The following is a 12,173-nucleotide window of genomic DNA, read 5'->3' as shown; positions in this document are numbered from 1 at the left end:
TTTCAGTTTGTTGACATACTGGATTCAGGCACTTCTGACAAGGAAATGAGTGAGATTCAATTATCACCTTCATGAGGATGACTGATCTCACATCATTTTCTCCTAATCTAGTCTGTGTGCCAGGTTTTCTTTTAGGTGCTATAAATATAGTGGTAAATAGGACAAAAATCCCAATTTCATGTGGCATATATTTCAAAAGCACATCCTGCCTGTATAGCATTTATTATTTCTTCCTTTAAAGCCACCATCTGTTTACATGGTTTATTAGCCCATCACTACCACAGCTGCTGCCGACCAAGATTATAATTCCCTGTCAGTGACAATCTTTTATATTTCTCTTTATTTTCTGACAGTGCCCAGTGTATTCCATGTATTATATATCAAATAAAGCACGGCAAGTCTTTTAGACATATTGGTAACTGATAAGCACATTCAGAACAACACATAGTCAAATGAAATTGGGCACCCTACTGTCATAGTTTTGTTTTGTTTTTTTTTAAGATTTTACTTATTCATTCATGAGACGAGAGAGAGAGAGAGAGAGAGAGAGAGAGAGGCAGAGACACAGGCGGAGGGAGAAGCAGGCTCCAAGCAGGGAGCCCGACATGGGACTCAATCTCGGGTCTCCAGGATCATGCCCTGGGCTGAAGGCAGTGCTTAACTGCTGAGCCACCGGGGCTGCCCAACTGTCATAGTTCTAACACATTTAGTTCAGTAACTTGAGATAATATAGTTTGTATAAACAAAGAGTATACTCTTAAAGCCCTTTTATTTGGTTCTATATTATATTACCTACAATGTCACCAAGGAAAGTTTGCAATCTTCTATCACCAGGGGAAAGATATGCAGAATAAAAGGGCCACATAATGTACACATATTAAAAAAAAAAAAACAAACATCAACATATCTTTAGAGATGTGTATGTATATACATACATACAATTTAAACATGTAATACATTAAATTTAACATTTTAAAATTTATATAAACAATACATGCAGATGCTAAAATATTCAAACCATACTGACAAGTTGTATCATGTATTCCCAAGACCCATTCAAACCATACTGACAAGTTGTATCGTGTATTCCCAAGACCACCTTCAGGTTCAATGATTCACAAGAAAGACTCCTAGGACTTAAATACAGTCACTGACAGCTATGATTTATTACAGCTAAAGGATACAAAGCCAAAGTAGCAAAGGGAAAGATGCATAAGGCAGGGTCCAGAAGAAACTAGGGACAAGCTTTGAAGAGTACTCTCCTAATGGAGTCACATAGGACCCATTTAATTCCTCCAGTATTGAGCTGTGACAAAACTTGTGAAATGCTGTCTACCTGGGAAGCTCATCAGAGATTTAGTTAGTGCCCAGTGTTTTCAATGAGGGCTGGCCATAGCCTAGCGTGAGTCAAAATTCCAGATTTCCAGAAGCAAAGTAAGTGTCTAGCACAAAACCATATACATAAAGGCATGGTGAGCCACTCTTACAGGGAATGATGGGAACTCTCCCAAAGGGGTAAGTTTCCACAGACTTTCCCCAAGGGCTAATCTTGCAAACAGGCCTTTCTAAGGATAGCAGTTTCAGGCTTGCTATATTAAATTTCTTATCTACACAATTATAAAATGAAAAAAAAAAAACTCCTCCTTCCCCATATTCCTCCCCTTAGAAGTAACCAACCATGTTAAACCTCTTTAATAGGTATTTTGTTTCACAAAAATTGCTGCAATGAACATACTTGAAATACTATTTTACGTACATAGCAAATATCATAAAGAAAAGATTCCTAAAGGTTGACCTGCTGGGTCAGAGTATATGCATCAATTCTATTAGAAATGGCCAAACTGCCTTCCAAAAAAGGTTTCACCAGTTTATATTACCATCAACAGATAGAGAATGCCAGTTTTTCTATATCTTTGCCAACATTTATCAATTTTTTAATTTTACACCAAATTTGGTGGAATCTGGTGAACACTCCCCCCAAATTTAATGTTGATTAATTTACATTTTTCTAATTATTAGAGAAGTTGGCAACTTTTCCCCATGCTCAGTAATTATCTGCATTTTTCTTATGTTAATTACCATTCATAGCATAAGCTCATCCTTCTATTGGAGTGTTCTTTTTTAATGATATATAGAAGCTACTCATGTTTCAGATAATAACCCATCATCCAGGGACGCTTAGGTAGCTCAGTAGTTGAGCATCTGCCTTTGGCTCAAGGTGTGGTCCGAGTTTCCAAAAGAGTTTCCAAAAGAGTTTCCGAGAGTACCACATCAGGCTCCTTGCAGGGAGTCCGCTTCCCCCTCTACCTATGTCTCTGCCTCTCTCTGTCTCTCGTGAATAAATAAATAATATCTTTAAATAAAAAATAATCCATCATCTAGTAAATGTGTTGAAAATATTTTAACTTAATCTACTTATTTTTCATTACCTTTTGTATTATAGAAATTTTTAATGTTTATGAGATCAAATTTGATCTTTATTATATTTGTGCTTTAAATGTAAGTCTGAAGAAAAAGCATTCTAATTCAGAATTGGTTTTGACCTTAAATGGTGTTTCACCAGTCTCCTTACATTGGCATACTGACTGACTTCCTCTAAGAAACTATTTATCACCCTAAAAAAAAAAAATTTACCCAAATATGGTGGATATTATATCTTTTTTAAACTTGCTTATTTTATTTTTGAGGGGGAAAGGGAGAGGGAGAGAGACAATCTTAAACAGGCTCGATGTCCAGGGTGAATCCCAATATGGGGCTCAATCTCACAAACCTGAGATCATGACCTTAGCTGAAATCAAGAGTCAGGCACTTAACCAAGTGAGCTACCCAGGCACCTCTCACCTTGATAAAGGAAGTCTTAGGCAAAGTGGTATTCTTCTGGATCACTTTGTGAAGTGACAATTCTTAGGCACCCACCTAATTCCTAATAGGATGAGGACTTCAATGTGACCCAGTACTACACTGCTTAGAGACATACAACACTACTTATATAAGCCTTGATAGTTAATGTGTAGTGTGGGTACACTGACAATCCCTGGGGTTAAATTATTTTAGAGCATATCCCCGGTAATCGAATAACACTTATTTTTTTTAAAAATTTATTTGCCCTAGGCAGGGAGGGAAAGGGAGAGAGAGAAAAAAAAGAGGAGGGGCATGTGGCGGGGGAGCGGTTAGTACAGGGGAGAGGGAGGGAGTCTAAAGCTGACTCCTTATCGGGCCTGGAGCCTGATGTGGGGCTCAATCCCACACCCACAAGATCATGACCTGAGCCAAATCAAGAGTTGGACACTTTAACTGAGCCACCTTCTGGATTCACTTTATGTATTTACTTTTTAAAGTTTTTTTTTTTTAATGTTATTTATTTATTCATGAGAGACACCGAGAGAAAGAGAGAGAGGCAGAGACACAGGCAGAGGGAAAGCAGGCTCCATGCAGGAAGCCTGATGTGGGACTCGATCCCAGGACTCCAGGATCACACCCTGGGCGGAAGGCGCTAAACCGCTGAGCCACCCAGGGATCCCCTATTTTTAAAGATTTTATTTATTTATTCATGAGAAACAGAAACAGAGGCAGAGACACAGGCAGAGGGAGAAGCAGGCTCCATGCAGGAAGCCTAATGTGGGACTCTATCCCAGGACCCGGGGATCATGCTCTGAGCCGAAGGCAGATGCTAAACCGCTAGCTACCCAGGCATCCTGGATTCACTTAAAAAATCCTTTCTTATAAAGCATTCCATGACTGTCCTAAAAGTATATGATTTTTCCCTTTTAGGAGTCCTCATTGCACAAAAATGTGGATGTGCGCTTAATGTCACTGAACTGTATATATTTTTTAAAGACGTTATTTATTTATTCATTCATTCATTCATTCATTCATTCATTGAGAGACACAGAGAGAGGCAGAGACACAGGCAGAGGGAGAAGCAGGCTCCCTCAGGGGAACCCAATGTGGGACTTGATCCCAGGACTGGGGGACCACACCCTGAGCCAAAGGCAGAGGCTCAACCACTGAGCCCACAGTCGTCCCTAAACTATGTACTTTTAAAAATGGTTAAAATGGGTAAATTTGATGTATATTTTACGATAAAAAAAGAGTTACAAAAAAAAGAAAAAGAATCCTTATGGCACTTTGTCCCACAGTATTGTATTCAGCTTTGCATTAGTTGTTTGTGTACATCATTATTTCCCCATCTCTACTCAAAATTCCCTCAGGAAAAGGATCACACACGGAAAGGGAATGGAATTTAAATGGGTGGGTTGAATTTCCCAAAAAACTCAGAATAACTCACTCTCTTTAAAATGATGCAAATTTAGGATATTTCTACATATGATTCATTCCAATTCTAATGTGATTAAGAAATACAGAGGTGACCATTTAACGTCTGTTTTTCTAACTTCAGTAGGTGAAAAAGAGCCTATTAGCTTTACTTTTACAGACTAAATTAGTGCTAAACTACTTCATTGAACCAAAACTCCATTGAAAATTATTACACTGATAAGAGACTTTAGAAACATATGATCATTATTCATTGTTATCATTATACCATCAAGTATTACTTATGAAAATATATACTAACTAGTAGAGTATATAATGGACAGAAATGCTTTGATAAGTTTGCAGAAAAGAAACCACCCCCACTCCCACCTGTGATTTAAAATGGTTCACATGTAGCATGTAAAAGAAATTCCATGTTAAAAACTATGGGACACTAACATGTTCAATCCATACCCAAGTATATTTAAGGTAAAGGATTCTGACAAATAGTTGACAGCCAACAGGTATGTTAACAAATTCTAAGATGTCAGGCAACCACTTATTTCCAAGGTTCTGCCAGTGACTCCCTCTCTCTCACAGTGGGAATGGATGATTGTGCTGCTGGTGCCAACAAGTGCACTGAAAGAGGTAACAGAACATAACAGTGAACAGCAGAAGTTTATACTGGAGTAGTTCTGCCACTTACTACCTGTGTGACCTTGGGCAAGTTCGGATTCCTCACTGCAAAAACAGGAATTAGAGTAGTCTGAGGATCCAATATAAAAGAAGGACCTGGTAATGTTTCTTGCAGAGTTCATTGTACAAATAAGATATATAGTAGTTTATAAATACATCATTATTTGTGTTATCTGGTAAACATACTTTGTAAGTACACTGTAACGACTAATTTATTTAACAAAATTTACTAAGCACCTATATGTAGCCATTGGCTAGGTACCAGAAGTATAAAGGCAACTCTCTATAGCAAGCATGAGAGTTTATCAACCTCAAACAGACACTTAAGTAACTCTAATGTTCTATATTCCTCTGTTATTCTCAGTATATATTATCTCAATTTCATCTTCAATGAGTTCCATAATCACCCATACACACACAAAAAAATTAGAGATCTATTAGGGAAACCAAGACATTGACCTGAAATCTATATTCAAATCAAATTCAATATATCTACAATTGCACTCAGTACCCAACTCCTCAGATTGTTTTCCTCCTGTATTGTCTTTCTCCTATCACTTAGTGTCCAACTTAGCTTAGATGAGCTCTTCCTCACCTTCTAATATGACCAAGTCTTGTAAATGCTACCTAAGAAGTGCCTTCCAAATTCATCCCTTTTCCTCAATTCACCGTCATAATCTTCAGGCCCTCCTGCTTCAACTACTGGAATAGCTTTAAGTGGTCTCTCCTTTGGTTCTTAACCTCCTAAATTTTAGTCTCCACATAGCAGCCAAGGTGATCCTGTTAACATCATACCTAAGAGTAAAACCTAAAAGATTCTCATCTTACTTAAAGACCATTCTTACAATGACCTACAAGAACAGAGATAGTCAGCCCTAACTCCCAAGCCTACCACAAATATAGTACTCTCTTCATCACCTATTCCGCTCAAGTAAACAGCTTCCTTCAACACTCTTAACTCAGGTCCATGGGCACTTAATGTTCTGTCTGGAATGCTTTCCTCGCAGATAACTACATTTCAAGTTTTGGTTCAATGTCTTAACCACCTTTTTAATATCTCCTAGGGCACCTGGGTGGCTCAGTGGTTGAACACCTGCCTTTGCCTCAGGTCATGATCCCACACTGGGCTCTCCACAGGGAACCTGCTTCTCCCTCTGCCTGTGACTCTGCCTCTCTCTCTGTGTGTATGTATTTCTCATGAATAAATAAATAAAATCTTTAATAACAATAATAACAATAATAATAATAATATCTCTTCTACTTGTCATATGGTAGATTGATCATATTAAAAGCCTAGTTTTCATCCTTCCCTGTATTAATTCCACATGTGACTTTTGCAGGGTTTTTTTACTTAAAAGATGAAATTGATTTCCCCACCCCTTGAAGTAGATATGGCATTGTAACTTGCCTTGTTTAACAGAAAGTAATGGAAGTGACAGTGTGCCAGTTCCAAGACTAAATAGGTCTTGTGTATTTGTTCCCCTCACCTGCACCTCTGCAACAGCCATGTAGCCTATTGGGGAATGAAAAACATGTGGAGCAGGGACAAGCAATCCTAGTCATCCCAGCCATAGCCAGGATTGATGTGCTGACAGCCAGCCAACCCCCAGAAACATGAATGAACCCAGTCAAGATCAGCAAAACTGCTTAGCTGACAACCAACAGCATGTAAAAATATTTATTATTATATGCCACTAAGGTTTGTGGTTGTTATACAACATTACTGTGGTAATAGATAACTGACATACTCCTTTTTCTTCCTTACTGTTTTACTGTTCTCTATTGCACTTAATATCTGACCTAGTTACATTTACTTGTTTATTAGGTTATTCTATGACTCTTGCCAATAGAATATAAGCTGCAGGAATTGTAGTCTTCAGAGTCTAGAATAACATTTGGCACACAGTAGGCATTCATTAAACATTAAACAAAGAAATAAAAATAAGCATGATGATTTAATGAACTATTTGGATCTATGAATCTGTCAATTATCTTTTTTTTTTTTTAAAGATTTTACTTATTTATTTATTCCTGAAAGACACAGAAAAAAGCAGAGACATAGAGAGAGAGAAGCAGGCTCCTCACAGGGAGTCCAATGCGGGACTCGATCCCAGGCCCTGGGATCATGCCCTGAGCCAAAGGCAGATAAATGCTCAACCGCTGAGCCACCCAGGTGTCCCAGTTATCTATTTTATTTATTTTATTTTTTATTTTATTTTATTTTTATTTTATTGTATTATATTGTATTTATTTTATTTTATTTTATTTTATTTTATTTTATTTTATTTTATTTTATTTTATTTTATAGAGAGAGAGAGAATGCACAAGCAGGGGAGGGGGCAGCAGGAGACGGAGTTGATTCCCTGCTGAGCATGGAACCCAGTCTTGAGGTCACCAGGCTCCATCCCAGGGCACAGACATCAAGACATCATCCAAAGTCAGAGGCTCAACTGATTGAGCCATGCAGGTGCCCAGTCAGGTATCTTTTTAATCTAAGGAAGTAATTAAACTCTGAGCCAGTCTTTCAAATCACTATTTTACAAGGTGTTAAAATCAAGACTTTTACAAAGTATTTTAATTTTACTGAATATCCTTTGTCATTAATAAATATTTTTAAAATTTATGAATATTATTTATAGGCTTTATCTCATCCTATTCTAATTTTTATATGTATTTTATAATAAATCTTAGCATCTGAAACTAATGATATACTATTATATATTGGTTAACTGAATTTAAATTAAAAAATAAATTTTAGCATAGTTGTATAAGTATGTAATTTATAAATTAATGAAAGTATATTGAGAAGGTGCATGCTTAAAAATTACTGTAATCAAAAGTTTAGAAATCACTGGCTTAGAGAATAAAGTCAAAACTCCCAAGTTGCTATCAATGATATCTTCAGATAATTACATTACATTGTTTCTTTCTCTATCATCAAAGAGGTTCAAAAGCGAAAAAAAGCAAGGGGTTGCCTTTTCCCTTCACATTTATTTTACTTCTCACTTAATGCCCTTAATCACTCTTCATTTCTAACTATGATTTATTTAGAACAACATCTAACACTACATTATGTTCTTTATTTCATATTATTACTAATTCTCACAGGGCAAAGTATTCCTGTTTTATGGATAAGGAAACTCAGATTGAGAGTAGCTTAAAGACTTACTTGAGAGACAGAGAGAGCACATGAGCAGGAGGACGGACAGAGGGAGAAGCAGGCTCCCCACAGCCAGACGTGGGGCTCAAGCCCAGAACCCTGGGGTCATGACCTAAGTCAAAGGCAGACACTTAACAGACTGAGCCACTCAGACGCCCCAAGAGTAACTTAAATAACTTACTGAAAATTACATGGATATGTAAGTAATGGCTAAATTTAATCCAGATAAAACTACTGTGATCTACATTTGCTAGAGTATCCAATGTAACACTAGACACTCAAATTGCTAAAATCAAATATATCACAAAGATATGCTACTACTTCCGTCTGGTCTTTTCTTTCTTGACATCTACACATTCCTTTCTTGACCTTAAATTATAATTCCCTTCCCCTAGCATCAAAGATTATTTTTCTGCCCTCTTCTAGTTAAAACATATTTTAAAGATAAAATAGTGACAATTTATATGTCTATTCAATCCACATTCTGTTTTAAAATAAAATTTTCTAAACCTCCATTAACAAGAAAAATAGTAAATGGTGAGATAACTCAGGAACATACTTGAAAATATTAACTATGGCAAAACAAGATATGGTTTGCAACCGATATATAGCTTGTAAATAATGTAAAAACTAGCATATAATACAGTGATAACAGAAGGATTGGTTAAATATTAATCCTATACTTCTAGTTTAGATTGTTACGTTTTCTAAAAATACTTTAAAAATAATCTGCTAGTCATCACAAGAATGTAGAGTATAAGAGAATATCAGTATTTTATTATTCTTTGAGACTCTTCACCAACATTAGAGCAACCATGTCACTATAGTCAGTTTCACAAGATTAGGAAAATTCTTATTTCTAAATATTCAATTATATTTCCCATAGGACTTCCCATAGGGTAAAAAAATAGAAGGTATATTACATCTGAGCCACTATTAGAGGAGAAAGACTAAAGAGAGAGGTTAAAAAAAAAGAAAAACAGGTATAAATGTTTCAACATCAGGTTAAGGACTCAGAAAAAAAAGACAGTAATTATTGCTGAATGCTAAAGAGGTATCAACAAACAAAGATGCATACTACTGTAAAGAATCTACTGGATGTGCCCTGGAGATCTGAGACAACCATAATAAATGCAATTTCAGCAAAATAGTAGATCCTGAAATCAAATTACAATGGGGGTTAAAGAAATGAAGAAGAGGCTGAGCAGGTGGAGTTAGCCAGTAACTACCTATTAATCAAGAAAGGAAATAATAGTTCCTATGAACATTGACTTTCACAAGTAAAATTTTTTTGTTTCAAGCTTTTGAACTATTAAAACATCCAATCTCTTTACTTTTCCACAAAATGAAAAGACCAAAGCATCTGGTATATTAAGCATTAAAACCATAGTTTTCTTACTTTAATAGCCTTCTATTATTCATACTATAAATTAAACAAGAAAAACTTTTTATTTTGAAAATCTAATAATGTCAGTGAATAGGTTTAGCAATAAATATTTGAACATAACCAGTTATTTCAGTTGCAGAATCCTATTATTGATATCCATCTACTCTATGTTCCTCCACTTATGTGTCATTTATTTACAGTATTAAAAGCAAAGAATTACAGAGGCACCTGGGTGACTCAGTTGGCAGAGCATGTGACTCTTGATGTCAAGATTATGAGTTCAAGCCCCACACTGGGAGTAGATCTTACTTAAAAAACAGTAAAAGAATTACAAACACTAGGCATATATTATAGGAAATTTCTAAATTACACAGTACATCCTGATCTATCTCTAATACCCATTTCTAATACACATTAATCTGAGGCACAAAGAGGTGAATGGACAGCTAGAGAAACTATGAGTAGACAAAACATGGCAGAGAGATACAGAGGGAAGCAGATACAAAGGACATGCACACTATTGACAAGGCAAGATATTACATTACTCAGTTTTTATATGATTCAGGAACTTCTAAAAGAACTATAGATCTATTTTGTTGAAGCAAAATCTATTGTGAAGTAAATACATTAGTCTTTCAGATAATGATATATTTCAGATACACATTTGAGAAGTGAAAAAAGAATGACCATATAATACTTCAATAAAATGATCTTTTTTTTTTTTTAAAGATTTTATTTTATTTAATCATGAGAGATACAGAGCAGGAGAGAGAGAGGCAGAGACACAGGCAGAGGGAGAAGCAGGCTCCATGCAGGGAGCCCGATGTGGGACTAGATCCCGCATCTCCAGGATCACGCCCTGGGCTGCAGGCGGCGCTAAACCGCTGCACCACCAGGGCTGCCCTAAAATGATCTTTAAATAAGATATACTTACAAGAAGGTAAACGTTCTGGTTCCATATTTTAACACTGAAAAAATACAATTCAAATTTTAGATTCCATTAATATGCAACTTAGAGACTATCTTAATTTTATAGTTTTCACACACACCAAAAATTTGCCTGGTGTTTAATATGTACTGTGTATGTGAAATTAAACACCCTACCAGAGCCAACAGAATGATCTCTCAAGTCATAAGGACTCTTTAGAGCCAAAAGAATGATCTCTCAAGTCATAAGGACTCTTTATACTTCTTTTCCCCTTCTCTGAAAGAGAGTAGAAGTTTATTTGGGGCTGAAACTTCAATAGTTAAATTTTTTTTCAGTTTTGCTTCAAGGATTTTTGGACTAGGTACTCTTCGGACTGCCTGCCTAGTTAGTGAATGATCATTCTATTTACCTAAGAAAAGTCCCTTCCCCCTCCCATACATCTGAACAAGCTCCCTACTTGGTCAATTCACACAATACTCCTCTCACTGGTGAGTTGACTGATTCAGGAATGTGAAAAAGAGCTCAAGCAACTCTAGTCATTCTGATCTCTTACCCTAAACTGAAATAAATGAATGAGTTAGTTGAGACACCGAGATGGATACCTTTAATTCAGAATACCTTTATTCAGAACAGTGAAAGTCAAAATGCAGTGAGAGAAAAATAAAGCAGGTGCCAAGAAGCCAAGACAAGTATCCAAAAAGCCCTCTAGAAACAGAGAAACTGATAAATCATAGAAAGAAGGGCTGTGAAGAGAGAAGGTAAGGTTATGGACAGCTCTCCAATTCTTGGTTTCTGTTCTTCAAGTAGCTCAAGGGCAATATTCTATTGCAATTGATTTTTTTTTTCATTTAAGCTAGTTTGGAAGTAGGCTGCAGACAAAAACTATACCAACAAGGAATTTTTCTGTATTTCTCATGTTCTGCTTTTTTACTGTTTTCCCTAAATAGTGAGAATGCAATTGTTGGCCTAGGCAACATCATGTCATAGAAAAAGCATGTGCTTTTATAACTTGGGACAAACTCAGCTCTGCCAACCTCTAATTGTAAAACCTGCTACAAACTCCTTAATTTCTAAACAGTTTTAATGTTTCTTTTCCTATCAAAGGGTCTATAACTTATGAGTAAATCCATTGTACATAATGTGGGAAGAAGTTATCCAGAAAAGCTTTTCTCCACATTTTTGTACCATGGAATCTAGAACTCCCCTTCCTTTCTCACTTTGGTTCTGGTCCCAAATGTGTAGTCTCAAACACTCTTGAGTGATCTTATGCAAAACTCACATTTGCAGAGAAATTCAAACTAAGCAAGAGGTCTACCACTATAAATAGGTCTAGGTCCTAAAGATTTTTTTTAATTTAATTTTTTTACAGGCCACTTTTAACAGAAGCCAATGAAAAACTGATCTAACGATCTTAAGAACTATGTAAAGTACTATTTTATATACCTGGGATAAAGTAAAATTACCAGATTAAGAATACTGACCACATGGTTGGAACTCAGTTTTATTTTTATTTTTATTTTTATTTTTTGGAACTCAGTTTTAAAAAGCTCTTTCATACCAACCAAATTGTACACTGTAAGAATAAACAACTATGTCATAATAATGAGACATCAAAACACTCCTCACCAAAACATTAAAAAATGCAAAGGTCAACTTCATATTCATCTCCTACTCAACATTTAAGTTGTCTCCCTTTGGGAATTCCCTTCCATATTTCAGTATATAGGGTTTGTTTATTTTATATACTT

At 36.0% G+C, this 12,173-nt stretch overlaps 1 protein-coding gene across 6 annotated transcripts in view; it reads right to left on the bottom strand.

Moving 5' to 3' along the window:
- PTPN12 (protein tyrosine phosphatase non-receptor type 12) overlaps positions 1–12,173 on the bottom strand; it is an 85,136-nt gene that overhangs the window by 60,978 nt on the left and 11,985 nt on the right. The gene's annotated exons all lie outside the window — the stretch shown is intronic.

The sequence above is a fragment of the Canis lupus genome, chromosome 18 (genome assembly GCF_003254725.2).
Source record: "Canis lupus dingo isolate Sandy chromosome 18, ASM325472v2, whole genome shotgun sequence".
NCBI lineage: Eukaryota > Metazoa > Chordata > Mammalia > Carnivora > Canidae > Canis > Canis lupus.
The sequence above is the reverse complement of the archived record's forward strand: the minus strand, read 5'-3'. Positions and strand labels throughout refer to the sequence as shown.